This window comes from Colias philodice, chromosome 16 (assembly GCF_061535455.1).
Source record: "Colias philodice isolate Cphi_HAF_F1 chromosome 16, ilColPhil1 Martin Lab GWU primary, whole genome shotgun sequence".
NCBI lineage: Eukaryota > Metazoa > Arthropoda > Insecta > Lepidoptera > Pieridae > Colias > Colias philodice.
The window spans coordinates 10,285,089-10,293,683 of record NC_143101.1 but is presented as its reverse complement, the minus strand read 5'-3'; the positions used below and the strand labels follow the sequence as shown (position 1 = coordinate 10,293,683).

Genomic DNA, 8,595 nt, shown 5'->3' with positions numbered 1-8,595 from the left:
TATCGAACCATGCGAGTAAAGTCACCGGTTGAAGCTAACTTTTCTCAATTTGCTTACATAAGAACCTTTCAAGAGTTTCAAGGTATGAAAGTTGGAAAATTGGAGAAGTGTGGAAATTAGTATAAAAGAATTATCTCTCCGTAAGACTCCTAATGAGATCGAATCAGAATTGTAAGTCCTTTAATGACTTAAGCATCTTAAGTTCCTATAAGAATCATACTAATATAATATATTATATGCGAAAGTTTGTGTGGATGGATGTATGTATGTTTATTACTCTTTCACGAAAAAAGTAGTGGACTGATTTCAGAAAATTCTTTATCCACGAGTAAACTACATTATTCCTCCTCTATATTTTATTTTGTGTATTTACATTTCTTAAAAATTAACCTTTACCGTTTCTGGTAATAACATCTCTACATAATTCCACTTGAGTTGCGCAAGCGCATACCCAGTAGCACATCGTCGAGCAGACATGGTAGCGCTAGATAATTACGCGATTTACGTCTCTATTGCTCTTAATACAAATTTCAAAGTCACATCCATTGCGGCATTACTATTTGGACTGTGTAATCTTATGCTTGGAGATGCAGCAATGTATGATGATTTAAAGATTATAATCAAGTTTTTTAGTTTATCACGCGTATACAATGAACCCTTTCATTTGAACTACGCACAATATTGGTTATTTCGTCATACAGTTTAATGTCTTTTGTAAGCGGGAGTTCACATTGAGTGTAATATTTCCTATTATTGAGAACGTAGGTACATGAATAATTGAATAGTATAAAGGTTTATATTTTTTATTATCAATTTAAAGAGGTGATGGCCTGGCCGTCTTAAGTGTGTGTCGCCATGGTGAGGCGAAGGACGCGTGTCATTATAATTTTTTTTTCTACTTGTTGACTGTTTTAATTAAAAAATGTTAAATGACCATATAAGAATTCATAACGAGTTACATTCTCAAAGGAAAATGTGTGTAAAACTTGCACAATAAAGTGCATTTTATGGATTTTGCCACGCTAAAACCTTCAGGCGCACAATTTTTCAGTATTGTAATTTATCCAAATACATTAATTCTACACTACATTCCTTCTTGACTACATTCCTCCTGTTAAAAGAGTACTATAAAATTAAAATAACTGTAAGTATACGATAATATATTTAAATTCTCGACACATCGCACCTTAATGACTTACCCTTATAAATCCTATAGCTAAACAAAACTTTATGCTCTTATCATTATTGATATAAAAGGTAATTTAGGAAATTACAAAATTAATATCATACATATATAATAAACAATATTATGCTGGTTGATAAACTTACTCTCCATAGTGCACCCGCCCTAAGCACATCGTCGTAATACGATTATGGCTTCAATTTAAATGATGTAGGACTTAAGATTCAGTTTAATGATTTAGTAGGTACATGAATATTGAATACTATAGTGTTATTTCACACCTTTAGTTGGTTTACAGTTGTAGTAGTTCTAATATGTATTGCCTTGGATTCAAGATTTCGTAGAAGTGGAATGTATAGCTTTGTGTATTAAAATGAATATAATATGGGACATATTACACTGTCTCATGAGTAAATAATATAATAATGAGTACTAGCGTGTATTACAATATGTATTAGTGTGATCGTATCAATGATTTGTTAAATAAGTTGTATGTGTTTTTTTATAGATGAAAGGTCGTTAAATTTTGTTTTAATCGGCAAAGCAGTTTCGGCTCTACACAGATTTTGCTGGGCTGGGGACTGGGGTATATTTAATATAATAGTATATTAGAATAACTTTAAATATAATATGCTATCTCTATGTGCTTATGCGATCAAAAAAGCTCTTGTTTTCATAGGTATTTTATTTAAACAAACAATTCTACATCATTTAGATATTTAACAAAACATAAGAAAGTCAAAATATATCAAACAATTACCCTAGAATTGACATGATAATGGCATTTCCCTGTTATTAGACATCTTCAACTAATTATTTCTTTGCGAAAATGTCCTTCTTTCATTGTGAATTGAGCTTTAAGATTTGGGGGTAGAGTTGATTATTAAATGTAAGGGTAATAAAAATAATTATTTGTAAGGCAAAGTCGCAAGAAAGGTAATTAGACAATGGTTAAGGGTGTGACGGTGACGGTGACGAATTATACATATAAAGTTTTCCAGTATGGGGGAGGTTATATGTTTTTTGTATGTGTGTATATGTTTTGCGGTTCATTATGTTTGTGTAGAACACCAGGGATATTCTTACCTTTATAATCAATATTCAATACGTAAATAAATAAAGTATAATAAAAATATATTTTTTTTATTGAAAATACTTATGTACCTATTTAATAATCTCCAAATCAGCTGAACTTTTTGATTTCGGTAACTTTTATTTTGGAAAAATACGAGTGAAGGCTCTATACTTTTACAAATATTATGGTGATCCAAACCGGTACAGCAGTTTAAGCTTAAGGCTTAAAAATACAAAGTTAATTTCACATTATAATGTCAGTACAGATAATATGACGCTATTAACAAAAAGCTTTACGAAATTCAGAGCTTTATATTTCATCAATAAGATAAAGCAATTAAAATTTAAAAACAACTTACTTGTTACTTTCTATCGCATTGAGTGTCCTCAAGAATCTGAGCACAACCCACTCATACTTTCCTAACTTTTGAGTCGGTAACTTTTATATTTTCAATGAGTTTTATTTGCGAATTAGATTCGGTTTGACCATTATTTTTCTTTTGATTTGTTTAATGGTTGAGCTTTTTGACTGTTCTCGAATATTTGTATTTTGGTACTGAATAAATAATATTATTCAAACGAGTTTTTTGATTCAAATAATAAAGAACAGTTTTTGCATTAATTTCTAGAAGATATATTTTGGCTATCAAGGTAGACAAAAATGATTTATCAAGGTTTTCTTTCACGTAATTAATTAATGTATCGATTAAGTACATACCTACGTTTTCTGCACTAACAGTAATTCTGTCATAAATTATGTTTAAAGTAATATAGAAAGGAAGAATAATTTTTCTTACCACTTAATTATGATAAGGGGTATGGGACCTACTGTCTCAACCACAGTATTAAAAGTGAAGTGCCATGTCCCCTAGTGGGGTAAGGGGCAGATGCATTATACATCTGTTTCACTGATCGATTTTCTTTAGGGACAAGTAGGTGATCAGCCTTCTGTGTCCTACCAGACCGAGACATTTTTTTTTCTTCGTCTCCACCGGGAATCGAACCCAGGACGCCATAGTGTTACGCTCACACGTCAACCATTGTACCGAGGAGGCGGTCTCAACCATTGTGTTAATGAAATAAATTTCAGTATTTCTCATACAAGGATATGTATGATATGTATTTAAATTCGTATATAGGTATAGTATACCGTCATTAATAATACGAATTATAATTTATATTGGACAATATTAGCTTAGCTTAAACAATAATCGAACCCGCGTTACCACTGAGCCATTAGGAACTAAACTAGAAACCATTTGAGGGAATTAATAGCGTTGCGGTCGCGGGTACGATGCCCGCGGGATGCTAAATGTTATTCGTGAAATATGTACTATTGATTGCTTAGTTCCAATTCAGTTGGAGTAAATTTCGGCAGCCTTGTAGAACTTAATTGTAATTTAGTTGTAGTCAATTCAATTTCTTATATATTCGTTTTTCTCCTTTTTAACACGCTTCTATTAGTTTGTTTAAATAAAAAGTTCTGTATGTTTAAATAAATAAATATTTCAGGACAATTTTCACACACGACACGATCTGATCCCATACTAAGCTTTCGCTTGTGTTATGGAAACCAGATGGCTGATAACATACATAATATATAATTTTAAATAAATACTTATTTAGATAATTAACACCCAAACACAGAGTAAACATCTTTGTTCATCACGTAAATATTGGTCCCGGATGGGAATCGAACCCACGACCTCTACTAACCAAGCCAACCTGTCATATTTGTATGTTAGACTCGCTTTCGACTTTAAATATATGTATTTAACTCGCTTTCGACTTTAAATATATGTATTTATTTAAAAGTATATCGAGGTTCGGTGACAAAATAATAACAATACAATAATTTTATGAGTTTATTATTATTTACATAAGCTTCCAGATGAAATATCTGTGCTATATCCAGGATAAAATTGTATAGGTACCTAAAATCTATTTCATTTGGGGTTCCATCGGCCATTTTTGTGTATCAAATCTTATCTTAATCTTTAATAGATATTAAAGTACCTTGAAAAAAGAAGTTCTCTTTATAATTTGGTACTTATATTAAAAATGCAAATGAAGAAATAAAATTTTGGTTATATAAAAAGAAATATGGGGAATTAAAACATTATTAAAAAACTCATTTAAATATGTAAGGTTTATAAGTAAATCCGTTAAAAGCTCGTTAAAAGGCAAATCAATTCGCATATTTTGTGAACAACGAAATAACATAGAAATAATATTATTCTCGATAAGCTCCGAAATAAAATACATCAAATCCTCTTCCGTATCATTAAAATTTAAAAGTTTTTTTTCAAACAACGAAAGAATCTTGTAACGAGTTTTTATTTCCATGGAGCTTTTAAAGCTTAATATATTATTATGTAAATGTAATATTTATTTATTTTAAATTGTTGAAAAAAATATATTTTTTATTATTGGTAAAATAAAAAAAAAATCAAAAGAGTTACATACTTTTGACCCCGACGTGATTTGAACACGCAACCTTCTGATCTGGAGTCAGACGCGCTACCGTTGCGCCACGGAGTCGTTGTGATTTCAATTGAAATTATAGATTTTATCTTTCGTTATTATTTATCTATGGGTATGGGTATGTAGATAATTTTATCTATACATACTTTGTAATAAATCTTTCTAGGTATTTATAAACTGTCTAAAATAGTGATAAATTGTGCCAAATTTTTGCACGCATTTAAATGAGTTTTCTTCGTAAAACGCATTAGATAGTCACTGGTAGATATAAAATTAATGATAATAGACGATTTTGCTTAGTTGGGTGAAGCCGCGGGCGGAAAGCTAGTATTTTTCTAAAATATGTAAAAATACAAAAGAAAGATTTGACCCCGACGTGATTTGAACACGCAACCTTCTGATCTGGAGTCAGACGCGCTACCGTTGCGCCACGGAGTCGTTGTAATATGTATCTAAATCTACCCTCTAATCTATTTTTTATTTAATTTAGTAGATAAAATATAAATTATTTTGAGTAATTCAAGGGAAGGAAAGATAATCAATACACAGTATTTTATTTAAAACAAGCAATAAAAAAACATGAAGCCAAACAAAGGCTATTGCATATAATATTTGTTTAATTAAAGGTGCTACTCTTGGGTATTTCTGGATGTTATTAACAACCAATAATGAAAGCCCATAAGATATTTTTTCTATCGTTACCATTAACCATTTTCGCACTTTCCACGAATTGCTTCAACCATTTCCTCTAAATTAAAAATAACACGAAAGTACAATTTAACCCGAATTTACTATTAGATGTTCCAAAACTGTCATCCCCCGGGTACAGGGATGAAGGGGGTAAGGGGGTAGGGGGGTTATGTTGTTAAAGTAATTACAATACAGGTGGTGCAACGTACAGTGTAGCTAAACTTGCGTCGCACTTACTTTGAATCGCTTAGAAATGGTTGTGGTGTAAGTTAGGAGCGTTTTTTTTTTGTATAACTTATTTTGTATTAATTTCTAAGTGTGTTGTACATCATTTTTTATGGTACATTTACAACAAACGAACATAGAGCTAGAGCTAGAGCAAGAGCATTCTTTCGTGATCTTTTAGTGTAAACGAAATTTCGTATTCAGTGTTGTTCAGCGTTAGAGCATAGAATCTTTTCAAACGCACTAAAAACAACGAAAGAATGCTCTACGACTGTTTACACTAAAATAATTTGACATAGGGTTAGATTGAGCATTCGATCGTTTGATGTAAATGTACAGTTATAAATGAAAAGATGTTTAGTAATAAGCGACTTTTTAACAGATTTTAAACGCTGCCTACGACAGGCGATTTAGAACCTTTGCAGCTTGTGTAAGAAAAGCAGTTACTCGTAAAAAATGTATATTTTTCAGCAAAAGCCATATTTTCAATTTCGTTAGGTATGTAGTTTGGCTCTATTTTCGTTGTAGGTACAAATAATTTCAAGCACAAATAAGTATATTCGCCTGTAACTTAACCCACACTTATTTAAGCCAATATGAAAATTGTTTAACTAATAACGAAGGCAAAGCACGAATGCGATGCCTTTAATTGCTTTTAATCTCTCAAATATACTTTCAACTTTACAATTTAAGTTACAATGTAACTTGAGGATTAAGTTGTAAGGAATCTACATTTAAAGAACGCATTAACATGGAATGGAGCTTAAAAGTTTGTTTGTTTGAACGCGCTTATCTCAGGAACTGTTAGACAGATGTCAGTAATTTTTCCCGGTTGTTATGTAGGTGATCTGTGAGTGCTATGGGTTATACTGTATACATAATTATATGTACCGCAGGTAAAGCCGGGTTGAATCGCTACTATATAATAAATATAAGAAAGAAGTATAATAAGACAAATTATAAAAAACAACAACTACGCACAAAATTAGATTAATGATATTCGCTCGATGGAAATTTTATGTGATACCTAGGTAATCGATGCCGTATGAACACATTTTTTCAGAAACTATTGTTGGAACGGCTAAACCCATTTCAAAGATTGTTCATTGTATGATAGAGATGATATTTTTCCGTATATAATCCTGAAAATGTATACTTATTTGCGATACTAGTTAGTACCTCATGTATATTTTACACGCTTTATATTAGCTTCACATGTATGTTTGTTTGTTTGTAACCGACTTCTTTGGGCGCGATTTGGCCCACTTTAAACGGCCAGATTTCGTTCAAACTTTGTAGATTTATTGAGGACCGATGACAATACACTAATTTGATAAAATTTTCTATTTTTTAGTTCGGATTTCTATAAAAAGCGTGTTTTTTAGTTTTTTTAAACTACCTATTATTATACAATAAAATTCCTATAAGTTTTAGCGCAATACAAAGTACACTGCATTTCCCGACCATCCTTACCACATTTCATAAATTTTAAAACAGAAATTACTCAATGTAAAACCGCGAATTACTTCAATTGTATGTTAATTATTACATGTTTTATTACCATGTTCACTTACGGTTCTTGACTTTATAAAAAAGGAAACACGATTTGTCTAGAATAAATTATGTTTTATGCTAATTAGATATTACGAAGGTCTAAGACCTAGTATTGATTGCAGGTTATCGAATATATTTGAGGTACATATTAGTAATGATTAGACATCGGATTATATGCATTTGCATATTTGCATATGCAAATGCATAAAACTCTTTAATTACGGCGTTAGTGCATATTTTAGCCTTTTTCCCCAATCGTGCATATTTCGTTAAGTAGCGGGAGTTTTGATTGGTCGACAAACCTTTATTAGCCAATCAGAACGCTCAGCGAGTAAACAAACCCTATTTTGGCATGGTAAAATGGCAAAAAATTACAAAATGGGCTCCATTTTAAGTAAATTTTGAGCCATTCAAAATAGGGCTAGATCATCCTTTTGGGGCTAAAAACATAAAAACACGGGTTGAATTCCAAAAAAGGGCTAGATTTAGCCCGGAAAGGTCTAAGGTGGCAACACTGGGCTCGCGGGTGACAAACGTCACAAATTTGCGCTCGAAAATTTGGTAAAAATGCTTAATTGTATATTGGCACAAACACTATACTTAATTTAAAGAAAATTTCACTGTTTTTGTACAATCTTTGATTTAAATATATAAAAATAATAAAGGTTTTTTGATTTTGTATTGTGCATATTTTAGGCATATCAGTCGTTTTTAGTGCATATTTCGGCCTTTTTTAGTGCATATTTGCATGCATATTTTGGCATTTTGTTAGTGCATATAATCCGATGTCTAGTAATGATAGAGGGATAAACTAGACTAATTTCATAAAATCAACTATTGTTGATTTTATATTTAAGGAATTCAATCAGGTCACATCTAGTATGCAATCGAATGATGTAAGAATATAAAGAGAATAGAGTCAGTAGTAAACTGACCTTTTTCTCTACCATTGAAAATTGTATAAGCAGTACTGTGTTTATATCCGAAACGGCTGAGCCGGTTTTGCAGAGACGGATAGCAAAGATTTAAAAGAGTAATTTAGACTTGTTTTACATTTACACACTAAGACACAAGTTCTCTTAGTGTGGGAGCTACAGTTAATAATTATATTGTATAATAAGTGACAGCAAAATATGATGTTGTTAAATTTTGTTTTGTTACATACTGTGTTTTTGCTGAAATAAATAATTTTTCATTTTCATTTTTTTTTTCATTTACAAAACTCATAGAGATTAATGTGGTCGTGAGTTATATATAAAATAATGTGTACACAGTACATTGTGTAATACAAGCAAACATACAAACAAAACATTGAAACAATTAACTTTTTCATTCCGTTTAATTTTCAGTGTAATACATTTTTTTGTATAAATCTCACCATCTCT

The 8,595-nt window shown here is 31.1% G+C and overlaps 2 non-coding genes across 2 annotated transcripts; both read right to left on the bottom strand.

Annotated features, from left to right (window-relative positions):
* Positions 1–4,726: 4,726 nt before the first annotated feature.
* TRNAW-CCA (transfer RNA tryptophan (anticodon CCA)) lies at positions 4,727–4,798 on the bottom strand. Its single transcript has one exon. It is a non-coding gene; the product is annotated as a tRNA-Trp (tRNA).
* A 309-nt stretch (positions 4,799–5,107) lies between these two features.
* On the bottom strand, positions 5,108–5,179 carry TRNAW-CCA (transfer RNA tryptophan (anticodon CCA)). Its single transcript has one exon. It is a non-coding gene; the product is annotated as a tRNA-Trp (tRNA).
* Between the last annotated feature and the right edge of the window lie 3,416 nt (positions 5,180–8,595).